General features: G+C 51.1%; 1 non-coding gene and 4 pseudogenes across 1 annotated transcript; all 5 read left to right on the top strand.

Annotated features, from left to right (window-relative positions):
* Window positions 1-8,208: 8,208 nt before the first annotated feature.
* LOC141266548 (5S ribosomal RNA) lies at window positions 8,209-8,327 on the top strand. The gene has a single exon (XR_012320582.1). It is a non-coding gene; the product is annotated as a 5S ribosomal RNA (ribosomal RNA).
* Window positions 8,328-8,948: 621 nt separating this feature from the next.
* Window positions 8,949-9,068, top strand: LOC141269693 (5S ribosomal RNA; annotated as a pseudogene).
* A 941-nt stretch (window positions 9,069-10,009) lies between these two features.
* LOC141267979 (5S ribosomal RNA) lies at window positions 10,010-10,128 on the top strand (annotated as a pseudogene).
* Window positions 10,129-10,749: 621 nt separating this feature from the next.
* Window positions 10,750-10,869, top strand: LOC141269473 (5S ribosomal RNA; annotated as a pseudogene).
* A 933-nt stretch (window positions 10,870-11,802) lies between these two features.
* Window positions 11,803-11,921, top strand: LOC141268191 (5S ribosomal RNA; annotated as a pseudogene).
* The last annotated feature ends 867 nt before the right edge of the window (window positions 11,922-12,788 follow it).

Here is a 12,788-nt window from a genome sequence, read left to right as displayed (position 1 = left end):
AGAAGTAACATGTTTCTCTGCAAAGAAGCTTGTGTAACCAAGGCAGACGGCTGACAAAGAGCTAACCTCAGTGCAACGAAGGCAAGGAAGGTGAGGAAGGAATTTGGGAGGGGGGGGTAATTCCTGCTAGGGCCCTGAAATCATAAAACAGGCAGGAGAGTCTGACGCATGGTGACGGAGAGGTTGTAGGTAGAGATGAGCGTTGTTCTACTCGAACTGTTCGCCAATCTCAAATTCGAGCTGTTTTGGGCGGTGTTCGAGCCGGTCGGCGAACACGAACAATTTGAGAAAAATTCGGCTGTTCGAGGTTATGTTCGATAACTGTTCGTGCACCAAAATCATAACTGGATTTTTTCTCAGTAATGATGAAAATTAATGTTAATACGCAGTTTGAGTGTACAGCGGGGCGGGGGGAGGGGCAGGGGATGGATCTCTGCAGGAACAATGAAGATCTCCATTTTTTTTTCTCTTTCCCGCATTTGCAGTGGGGAGGTGCAATCTGTCAGCCTATCAGCAGCGCACACACGGAGCGAAGTGCTTTTTTTCACACAAGCAAGGGCATGTGTGATTGGCAGTGTATGTCACATGTCCTTGCCCTATAAGACCAAGCCATTTTCCCCGTCGCCACCATTTTCTCACTGCTGCAGCTGCGTGTTAGACGGCACCGCTGTTGCTGTGTGCGCTATACCTTGTTAATTTCAAGCCAATTTTCGCACAAATCTACAGATAGCTTGGGAGTAGGGAATAGTTGTGATTGCAGTCCTTTTAAGGACTAGGTTACAGCATTTCCTACGACTTTTATCAGGCAGGTCTGTGCTCTTAAATAGATAGATTGTGGGAGTAAAGACTAATTGTAATTGGAGTCCTTTTCAGGACTAGGTTACATCAGTTCCTATCAGTTTTTGCCAGGCAGGTCTGTGCCAGTGCTGTGCAAGTTTTTTTCACAGCATTTGGCTGAATCTAGCAAAGCTAATCCTTTTTGGCCTATTGCAGAGTGTGTTAGTCAGTGGAGTAGCCTATCTGTGTTGCAAGATATACCACTTGTGTATAGAATACCAATTTTTTTACTGCACCTAGTGAAGTAAAATCTTTTGGGCATAGCATCATTCTATTAGTCCATCTATACTGACCTCCATCAGGTTGCAAACTGAATATAATTTTTTTCTGCATCTAGCTCTGAAAAAATATTTGGGCTTCTAGCAGTGTGTGGGACTTGGTCTATTAGTCCATCTATACTGACCTCCATCAGGTTGCAAATTAAAAATAATTTTTTTCTTCATTTAGCTCTGAAAAAATATTTGGGCTTCTAGCAGTGTGTGGGACTTGTTCTATTAGTCCTTCTATACTGACCTCCAGCAGGTTGCAAATTGAATATAATTTTTTTCTGCATCTAGCTCTGAAAAAATATTTGGGCTTCTAGCGGTGTGTGGGACTTGGTCTATTAGTCTATCTATACTGACCTCCATCAGGTTGCAAATTAAAAATAATTTTTTTCTGCATCTAGCTCTGAAAAAATATTTGGGCTTCTAGCAGTGTGTGGGACTTGGTCTATTAGTCCATCTATACTGACCTCCATCAGGTTGCAAATTGAATAAAAAAATTTTCTGCATCTAGCTCTGAAAAAATATTTGGGCTTCTAACGGTGTGTGGGACTTGGTCTATTAGTCCATCTATACTGACCTCCATCAGGTTGCAAATTAAAAATAATTTTTTTCTGCATCTAACCCAGCCAATAGTTTTGGCCTAATACCACAGTTTCGCCACTCAGCTCTGCTCGGTTACCATCCATTGTTTTTTTGTGCAAACAACTCCAGAGTTGTGAATTAGTTAACCTCCAAAATGAGTGGAAAAAGGCCTGCTGCTGGTGGAAAGGGGAATAGGCGTGTTGGGAAGGGGAAAAAAGGTTGTGTCCGTGGGGTAGGTGCAGAAGAAAGACCATCTTCCAGCCAAACTAAAATGTCTACTTCTTTTAGCGGACAATGTGATAAGATCCCTTTCTTACGGCCACGCCAATCGCTACAAATTCCAGATGAGGCACAAAAACAGCAGGTGCTTCAACGGATATCAAGTGCTCCTTTAAGTGGGCTCTCCTCCACATCAACTTCAACATCACAAATACTCCAGTCCTCAAAGGTGTCACCCAAATCGCACTTGCTTCCTCACAGCTCCCAAATCTCCAGCTGCCCGTCTGAGTATGAGGTAGAACAGATGGTTGAGTCTGCAGAGCTGTTTACTCATACTATAGCCTGGGAATCAGAGGTCGACTCCAGCGCTTCTGTGAATCCAGACGAGGAAATGATCTGCACTGATGCCCAGAATCTTTATGAGTCGGATCCAGGACCAGACGCAGAAGGTTCTGACCATAATGTAGACCCTCATTCCCAAACTGTAACTCCTGTTGGTGGAGACAATGAGGAAGACGATGATAAGACTCAAATACCTGATTGGAGCGACAACTTTAGTTTTTTGTCAGGGCAGGAACAGGTTGGCTCTGAGGACGACGGGTGTGATAACGCACAGGGTGATGATGATGAGGTCGGAGATCCCACTTACTGTCAACCCACAGTCAGCCAAGAGATGAGGTCAGCAGAGGAGGTGGAGGAAGATGCTAGTGACGACGAGGTCAGGTTGCGCCTTCCTGGACAGAGACGTAGTACTGGAAGCACGTCAACAACTGCATCCTCAAACACAACTCTGCCTCTCACCACAAGTCGTGGTGGCTCTTCAGGTCGCATGGGTGCTAAGCCTTGCATAGCCTGGGCATTTTTTCAGATCGATAAAGATGACCCAACTCGTGTTATCTGTAACATTTGTCAGCAAAAGCTAAGTAGAGGCCAAAAAATACATAGTTTGAGTACTTCATGCATGAACCGGCACATGGACATGAAGCATAAGTTGCAGTGGGAAGCTCAGTGTGCTACAATGCGGTCTAGCTGGCCGGGCCAACCACCGTCTGCCATATCTTGTGCATCCGCGGCCTCTTCATCCTCTGTGACTGGGGGGACAGCAGTCACACCTGTTTTGGGGCGCAGACCTGCCACCTCTTTACCCGCAACAGCCAGCGTGATTGGCAGGTCATCATTTTCTTTGGAGGTGGTAACACCAGCTGGTCTTGAGCGCTGTCCGACATCGATAGCACCACCTTTGGATCAAGGCAACCTAACATGTCCGCCTGCATCTTCCTCACAGACCGGCAGTTTGCTGGGGACACCCTTATCAACCCCGTCTAAGCACAATAGCCAGCCCTCGGTCCCTCAGATGTGGACAAGTAAAAGACCATTTGCTCCTAGCCATGAGAAAGCTAAGAGGTTGAATTTCACCATCTGCAAGCTCTTGGCTACAGAAATGCTGCCTTTTGCGCCTGGTGGACACAGAGGATTTTCGAGACCTTATATCCGTCGCAGTGCCAAAGTACCAGATGCCCAGTCGGCACTACTTCTCAAAGAAAGGTGTGCCTGCGCTCCACCAGCATGTCGCACACAACATCACCGCTTCTTTGAGAAACTCTGTGTGTGACAGGGTGCATTTCACCACAGACACTTGGACGAGTAGGCATGGACAGGGGCGTTACATGTCGCTGACTGGGCACTGGGTAACTATGGTGACAGCAGGACAAGGGGCTGCTGTCCAAGTCTTGCCGTCCCCACGAGTTGTGCGTCAATCCTCTTTATGTCATTTTTCCTCCACTGCTTCTGCCTCCTCAACCTCCTCTCGGTCTTCCACCTGCACCCAAAGCCTGTCTGGTCATGCCACAAGCTTTCTAACTGCGCAGAAGGGATCCTGCACACCTCCTTACTATGCTGGCAGTAGGGCTCAACGTCATCAGGCGGTTTTTACATTGAAATGTCTGGGAAATGTGAGTCACACAGCTGAGGAGTTGTGGTCAGCTCTGGAGAACCAATTTCATGAATGGTTGTCTCCACTGGACCTGAAACCAGGGAAGGCCGTGTGCGACAATGCTGCAAACCTGGGTGCGGCCCTTCGCCGGGGCAATGTCACACACGTGCCTTGTATGGCTCACGTGTTGAACCTGGTTGTCCAGCAATTTTTAGCCCACTATCCCAGAATAGATGGCCTTCTGCAGAGGGCACGGTCGATGTGTGCTCACTTCCGCCGTTCGCATCCCGCAGCTCAGCGACATACATCTCTACAGAAGTCGTTGGGCCTGCCACTTCATCGGCTAAAATGCGATGTGCCTACCCGGTGGAATTCAACTCTGCACATGTTGCAGCGACTGTGGCAGCACCGACAAGCCCTGGTGCAATACGTTCTGACGTATAGCCTGGGCCAACGAGATTCAGAGGTGGGGCAAATCACGCTGGAGGAGTGGTCTCAGATCAGGGACCTATGCACCCTTCTGCACAGTTTTGAAATGGCGACGAAGATGTTTAGTGCTGACGATGCCATTATCAGCATGACTATTCCGGTGATTTACATGCTGGAGCACATGTTAAACAGAATTCGGAGTCAGGTGGTGGCACAAGAGGAGGTGGAGGAAGTAGAGGAGGAGGAGTTGTATGCGGAAGGGCTAACATCTGCAAGGTCCAGACGGTCGGCAGCACCAGGGCGGCAGGCATGTGAGGGTGGGGGAGATGATTTTACCAGGGCGCATGGTAGCAGCCAAACTAGTGAGGAAGGTGCAGGAGCCCAGGAAGAAGTGGAGGACGAACTGATGGAAGACTCATCAGATGAGGGAGACCTTGATCACATTTCTGTTGTGCGAGGTTGGGGGGAGAGGACAGAGGAAGGAAGCATGATTGTTACCTCGCCACCAACACAACAGGGACTTGGTGCTCCTGGATGCGCAACACACATGAGTGCCTTCTTGCTGCACTACCTGCAACATGACCCTCGAATTGTGAGAATTAGAAATAATCCTGACTACTGGGTTGCCACACTGTTAGATCCCCGGTACAAACGTAAATTTGCAGAAATTATTCCTGCCATAGAAAGGGATGCACGCATGCAGAAGTATCAGCAGAGACTGTTGCAGAATCTTACATGTGCTTTTCCACAAAACACCAGTGGTTCACGTAGTGAATCTTACAGTTCTAACTTGCCAACCGTGGTCTGTATGGAATTGTTCAATAAAGGGCCCAAAATTAAGATAACATAGATGGGAGAGGTCTCTATGAATAGGAATTCCTAAGTATTTGATACCCTGTGAGGGCCAGGCAAAGGGAAAGTTGGACTGGATGGAATCCTATATGGATTTAGGGAGGGAGACATCGAGGGCCTCAGACTTCGCTGCATTGATTTTAAAATTTTACCATGTAACAAAGTGATCTATTTCAGCCATAACAGCAGGGATGGATATATGTGATTGAGTGATATATACTAGGACATCATCAGCAAATAGAGAGCACTTGTACTCGGTGCCTCCCACCTCAATCCACCTAATATTGGGGTTATGGCGAATTGATGAGAGCAGGTGCTCCGTCACTAGGGTGTATAAGAGAGGGGACAGAGGACATCCCTGCCTTGTCCCATTGGTGATTGTGAAAGGTGATGAAAATGTTCTGACGCACCCCCTGGGCCTTGGGACACCCGGAGCCGGACCCTTTTTGGTGGATGCTGGTGGTTGTAGTCTTCGTGGCGGCGATCCGGTTCCGTGGCTCAGGGCGGTCAAACCAGTGGCGGAACTATTTATGTGGTTTTGATGTTTAAATGTCCGACTACGCCACCCGTGGATTGCGGTCAGAGTGAACCGCCGCTACAGTGCAGACCGCTAAGGCTGGTGTTGTGGGTGCAGCAGAGCGTAGCATAACTCCCCACGGGAGGAGAATAGCCTCAGGGCAGTGTATGCGGAGGATGGGGGTGATGGTGCAGGGGAGCAGCAGTAATGACACGGAGTCAGTGATGCAGTTCAGGGCCTTTACTCACAGTTCTTATTATCCAGACCACGTCTGCAGGTAACGGCTGCCCACGTCGTACTGTGCTCACCAGGTGAGGGGCTCAGACAACTCCCAGATAACTTTGGAGCGCTTCACAGGACCCCCTTTGTGTGTCCTTTGTCTGGCCTTTCTTACCAACACTTCTGTCCGGCTGCCTCGGGCCTCCTCTTGGTAAACTTGGCGCCAGTTTCCCTGACCCTATGTGGTGCCTTCCTAGCGGGTGGAGCAAGGGGCAGCGCCACATAAAATGTCAGAGCCTCCGGTTTCTAGCTGAGGGTCGTTTCCTGCCTCCACTAGTTCGGGGACCGGTCTCCCCCTTTGGCCTGACCCCTCCACGCAGGTGGATTCGGGCGTGCGGTGGCGACTCGCCCGTCCGCACCCCTGGGATCCCTTCATTCCTCGTTCCTGGAGCCTTCTCCGCTCCTCTTCCTTCCTTCTCCCTCTTGCAGGCCTGGGCCTCTGTTACTAGGCCCGCCTCCGGAGCAGAGCTCATGCAGAGCCCCTGCTCCCTGCCACTTCTGCTCAGACTTCTCTGCACTGAACTAAGATGGTGCCCACCTTTTATACTCCCTTCTCAATGCACCCAGGAACTGCTTCCTCCCTGCTCCTGCACTGCAGGGTTCCCCTTCCTCAGTGTTCCCTCCCCCCACTCCAGCCAGGGACAGGGACTGTCGTGCCCATCTCAGGGGCATATTGGTCGCCCTGCCCCACGGCAATGTGGTGTAATGCATGCAGGTGTCGGGTCCTGATCCACACTCCATCCTTATCTGAGAGTGAGATATCACACCTCTGGGTGAGGTGCAATACGTCTGTAGCAACCGAGCCCTCGGTGCTACAGTTCCATTTATCTTCAGCCTAGGTGACGTATTGTGATACAGGGCCGTGATTTTGGCTATAAAAGGGTCCCCTAGACCCCTACCCCAAGCTTTTTAAGAGAATCATATATGGCGTGCCAGGAGACTCTATGGAATGCTTTCTCAGCATCCAACGAGAGTATCTACTTACAAATTTTTAACTGCATCTAGCCCAGGAAATACTTTGTGCCTAGTAGCAGTGTCTGCTAGTCAGCGGATTATCCCGGCTGTTAAGCAAGCTACACCACCTGTAGTTTGGACACTTAATTTTTTCAAAGGAAATGCTTCGGGACCACGGGATACTTAGTGAAGAGCATCAGGAGGCACCCCAAGGCATAGGGGCTGGGACTGGCACTAGGATGCCTTGCGGTGGACAGCCGAGCTCGATCCTTATAAAAGCTTTTTAACTGCAGCAGCTTTAGTGGACGCTACTGGAGCTGGAATTACGCGGCTGCTGGCATGAGACTTGCCCTCCAATAGATCCTTGTAAATGGATTTAAAGTGTATTCATTCAAATTAGAGGGACAATTTAAATTAAAAAGCTTAGAGCTGCCTCCACCACAGGGGGGCTCTCTCAACCCACCAGCGGACAGGCACCAGTATTGGGAGAGGGGGGCTGGCCGTCAGGGTTCACCGCGGCTCTGGCACAAACCCGGCGACACGGAGGTGGCACGGGCAGGAGCGGACTGGCCGTCTCGGCTTCTCACTTTTTGGATTTTAGAAGGGCATGACATGCCTATATCTGTGTCTCCCCCTCCTTTTACTCCTCCACCTCTTTTATTTTTGCATGACTATATGTACTTGTCACTTTTCCATGTGTTAGTTGTGTCTTCTGAGCAGTTTGTCAGCTTTTGGACACCTTTGAAGGTGTTTTCTATGTGTTTCTATGTGTTTTTGTTTGCCTGCCATTGGTTTTAACGGTGTTCGAAGGTGTTCGACGAACAGTTCGGCGAACACACGGGTGTTCGACGAACCGAACCGAACTCGAACACTACGGGGGTGGCTCAACACTAGTTGTAGGGGCAGATAGCGGGTGTTGTCACGTGCGAGCATGTGTGCATGCTGGCTTGTGTGTGAGAGTGCGCTTCCTAGGTGTGGCGCGCTGCAGACAGTCAAAGGGATTGTTCCCTTTCATTAAAAGTTAATCCCCGGCTGCAGGCTATTAGAAAGCAACTAACTGTGCTCTACTCACCCTACCCGGGTCTACCGGTGAGTCTCGCCTCTGCTCCCGGCCTGTGGCATTGGCCGCGAAGCTGACGTTCCGTCGACAGCGCTGCAGCCGATCAGTGAGCTCAGCGGCTCTGAGTGAGGCCTTCTGTCTACAAGACCTTTTAAGGAAGCCAGCAAAACAATTGAAGAGAAGGGAAAGCACAAAAGGACCTGGTCTTGCGGAGCACTGGAAAGGGCAGCCGGCAGCCAGACTTCAAAGTAGAAAAGCAGCAAGTGAGAAGCTTGTCTCTGCCTACGGCCACACCACCCTGAACACGCCCAATCTCATCTGATCTCAGAAGCTAAGCAGAGTTGGGCCTGGTTAGTACTTGGATGGGAGACCACCTGGGAATACCAGGTGCTGTAGGCTTTTGCTTTTTCCTTCCTTCCACCAGCAGGGAGCACTCTCTTCTATGCCTTTTTTCCATTCCCTTTCACAAGTGCACACATTCATTCTCTTTTCTTTTTTTCATTTGCTTTCTCTCTTGCGCTATTTCATCTCTGCAAAATACCAGCATCCTTCTGATCACCGTGGGCCTCCAGCATTGTTGCTTATTTACTTTTAATACTAGGCTCCTTTTCACCAGGACCAGGGTCTCCCGGGTGGCTGGAGGCAACAACCGGTAACCCCAAGCAGAAGACCTTTGCAGGCAAGACGACCCTCCCCCCTGAAGAGCAGCTCAAAGTCACTGGCAACCATCTCACCCTCTTCCTTCATTCACCCCTGGACGTCTCGCTCCGCCCCCAAGTTACGGGTCCAGCTTGCTCTTTCTGTCACATTACCGCGATGAAGGGTTTAGCCTGCAGGAGACCCTGCGCCGAGCCATTTTTGAAGACACCTGATGCGGCGGGTGAATCACTGCTAAACAAACCACACCTGTAGGGACGGCACAGCCTTTGCATGCACCCTTCGGAGCCCGCCCCGTCACGGCCAGATTGCTCGCCACCAAGCGATCCTGAGAAAGGCTGGCCGGGCTATGGATCGAGCAACGTCTACTGGCCATACCACCTTGGATACGCCTGATTTCTTCTGATCTCGGAAACAAAGCAGTGCTGGGCTTGGACAGTACTTGGATGGGAGACCTCCTGGGAACACTGGGTGCTGTAGACCATTTTGATGACGTTTTGCCCTACTGCCCAGCTTGGCTACCATGGAACGGCGCCTTGCCGGACACCGACCTTAAGTAACTTAGATGATGGAAGCCCCAAGGCCTCTGAGCCAGTTGGCAGCTAAGTACGCTACCCCGCCGCCTTCACGCAGGCCTGACACCGAGATCCTTGCACGGCTAGGAGTGCTTATTGACTCCGCAGCTCGCCGTGTGGAAATGATGGCGTTGAAAGCACCCGGGGCCGTGAAGGGGCCAGGCTTTCAGCAGGTGCCCGGGGAAGGTTTTGGATGCCGGCTGCCTAGCGAGGGCCAGCAGAAGTAACATGTTTCTCTGCAAAGAAGCTTGTGTAACCAAGCCAGACGGCTGACAAAGAGCTAACCTCAGTGCAAGGAAGGCAAGGAAGGTGCGGAAGGAATTGGGGAGGGGGGTGGTGATTCCTGCTAGGGCCCTGAAATCATAAAACAGGCAGGAGAGTCTGATGCATGGTGACGGAGAGGTTGTAGAGGCAGATAGGGGGTCTTGTCACGTGCGAGCACGTGTGCATGCTGGCTTGTGTGTGAGAGTGCGCTTCCTAGGTGTGGCGCGCTGAAGACAGTCAAAGGGATTGTTCCCTTTCATTAAAAGTTAATCCCCGGCTGCAGGCTATTAGAAAGCAAGTAACCGCGCTCTACTCACCCTACCCGGGTCTACCGGTGAGTCTCGCCTCTGCTCCCGGCCTGTGGCATTGGCCGTGAAGCTGACGTTCCGTCGACAGCGCTGCAGCCGATCAGTGAGCTCAGCGGCTCTGAGTGGGGCCTTCTGTCTACAAGACCTTTTAAGGAAGCCAGCAAAAAAATTGAAGAGAAGGGAAAGCACAAAAGGACCTGGTCTTGCTGAGCACTGGAAAGGGCAGCCGGCAGCCAGACGTCAAAGTAGAAAAGCAGCAATTGAGAGGCTTGTCTCTGTCTACGGCCTCACCACCCTGAACACGCCCGATCTCATCTGATCTTGGAAGCTCAGCAGGGTCTGGCCTGGTTATTACTTGGATGGGAGACCACCTGGGAATACCAGGTGCTGTAGGCTTTTGCTTTTTCCCTCTTTCCACCAGCAGGGGGCACTCTCTTCTATGCCTTTTTTCCATTCCCTTTCACAAGTGCACACAATCATTCTCTTTTCTTTTTTTCATTTGCTTTCTCTCTTGCGCTATTTCATCTCTGCAAAATACCAGCATTCTTCTGATCACCGTGGGCCTCCAGCATTGTTGCTTCTTTACTTTTAATACTAGGCTCCTTTTCACCAGGACCAGCGTCTCCCGCGTGGCTGGAGGCAACCACCAGTAACCCCAAGCAGAAGACCTTTGCAGGCAACACGACCCTCCCCTCTGAAGAGCAGCTCAAAGTCACTGGCAACCATCTCACCCTCTTCCTTCATTCACCCCTGGACGTCTCGCTCCGCCCCCAAGTTACGGGTCCAGCTTGCTCTTTCTGTCACATTACCGCGATGAAGGGTTTAGCCTGCAGGAGACCCTGCGCCGAGACATTTTTGAAGACACCTGATGCGGCATGTGAATCACAGCTAAACAAACCACACCTGTAGGGACGGAACAGCCTTAGCATGGACCCTTCGGAGCCCGCCCCGTCACGGCCAGATTGCTCGCCATCAAGCGATCCTGAGAAAGGCTGGCCGGGCGATGGATCGAGCAAAGTCTACTGGCCATGCCACTTTGGATACACCCAATCTCTTCTGATTTCAGAAGCAAAGCAGGGCTGGGCTCGGACAGTACTTGGATGGGAGACCTCCTGGGAACACCTGGTGCTGTAGACCATTTTGATGACGTTTTGCCCTACTGCCCAGCTCGGCTAGCATGGAAAGGTGCCTTGCCGGACACCGACCTTAAGTAACTTAGATGATGGAAGCCCCAAGGCCTCTGAGCCAGTTGGCAGCTAAGTACGCTACCCCGCTGCCCTTCACGCAGACCTGACACCGAGCTCCTTGCCACGGCTAGGAGTGCTTATTGACTCCGCAGCTCGCTGTGTGGAAATGATGGCGTTAAAAGAACCCGGGGCCGTGAAGGGGCCAGGCTTTCAGCAGGTGCACAGGGAAGGTTTTGGATGCCGGCCGCCTAGCGAGGGCCAGCAGAAGTAACATGTTTCTCTGCAAAGAAGCTTGTGTAACCAAGCCAGACGGCTGACAAAGAGCTAACCTCAGTGCAAGGAAGGTGCGGAAGGAATTGGGGAGGGGGGGGTGATTCCTGCTAGGGCCCTGAAATCATAAAACAGACAGGAGAGTCTGACGCATGGTGTCGGATAGGTTGTAGAGGCAGATAGGGGGTGTTGTCACGTGCGAGCACGTGTGCATGCTGGCTTGTGTGTGAGAGTGCGCTTACTAGGTGTGGCGCGCTGCAGACAGTCAAAGGGATTGTTCCCTTTCATTAAAAGTTATTCCCCGGCTGCAGGCTATTAGAAAGCAACTAACCACGCTCTACTCACCCTACCCGGGTCTACCGGTGAGTCTCGCCTCTGCTCCCGGCCTGTGGCATTGGCCGTGAAGCTGACGTTCCGTCGACAGCGCTGCAGCCGATCAGTGAGCTCAGCGGCTCTGAGTGGGGCGTTGTGTCTACAAGACCTTTTAAGGAAGCCAGCAAAAAAATTGAAGAGAAGGGAAAGCACAAAAGGACCTTGTCTTGCTAAGCACTGGAAGGGGCAGCCGGCAGCCAGACTTCAAAGTATAAAAGCAGCAAGTGAGAGGCTTGTCTCTGCCTACGGCATCGCCGCCCTGAACACGCCTGTTCTCGTCTGATCTCAGAAGCTAAGCAGGGTTGAGCCTGGTTAGTACTTGGATGGGAGACTGCCTAGGAATACCAGGTGCTGTAGGCTTTTGCCTTTTCTTTCCTTCCACCAGCAGGGGTCACTCTCTTCTGTGCCTTTTTTCCATTCCCTTTCACAAGTGCACACATTCATTCTTTTTTCTTTTTTTCATTTGCTTTCTCTCTTGCGCTATTTCATCTCTGCAAAATACCAGCATCCTTCTGATTAGTGTTGAGCCACCCCCGTAGTGTTCGAGTTCGGTTCGGTTCGTCGAACACCCGTGTGTTCGCCGAACTGTTCGTCGAACTGTTCGTCGAACACCTTCGAACACCGTTAAAACCAATGGCAGGCAAACAAAAACACATAGAAACACATAGAAAACACCTTCAAAGGTGTCCAAAAGCTGACAAACTGCTCAGAAGACATAACTAACACATGGAAAAGTGACAAGTACATATAGTCATGCGAAAATAAAAGAGGTGGAGGAGTAAAAGGAGGGGGAGACACAGATATAGGCATGTCATGCCCTTCTAAAATCCAAAAAGTGAGAAGCCGACACGGCCAGTCCGCTCCTGCCCGTGCCACCTCCGTGTCGCCGGGTTTGTGCCAGAGCCGCGGTGAACCCTGACGGCCAGCCCCCCTCTCCCAATACTGGTGCCTGTCCGCTGGTGGGTCGAGCGAGCCCCCCTGTGGTGGAGGCAGCTCTAAGCTTTTTAATTTAAATTGTCTCTCTAATTTGAATGAATACACTTTAAATCCATTTACAAGGATCTATTGGAGGGCAAGTCTCATGCCAGCAGCCGCGGTAATTCCAGCTCCAGTAGCGTCCACTAAAGCTGCTGCAGTTAAAAAGCTTTTATGAGGATCGAGCTCGGCTGTCCACCGCAAGGCATCCTACTGCCAGTCCCAGCCCCTATGCCTTGGGGTGCCTCCTGA

Source organism: Phyllobates terribilis, unplaced genomic scaffold (assembly GCF_046119375.1).
Source record: "Phyllobates terribilis strain yellow unplaced genomic scaffold, ASM4611937v1 Scaffold_4__5_contigs__length_816908805, whole genome shotgun sequence".
Classification (NCBI taxonomy): domain Eukaryota; kingdom Metazoa; phylum Chordata; class Amphibia; order Anura; family Dendrobatidae; genus Phyllobates; species Phyllobates terribilis.
This window is presented reverse-complemented; position numbering and strand designations above follow the sequence as displayed.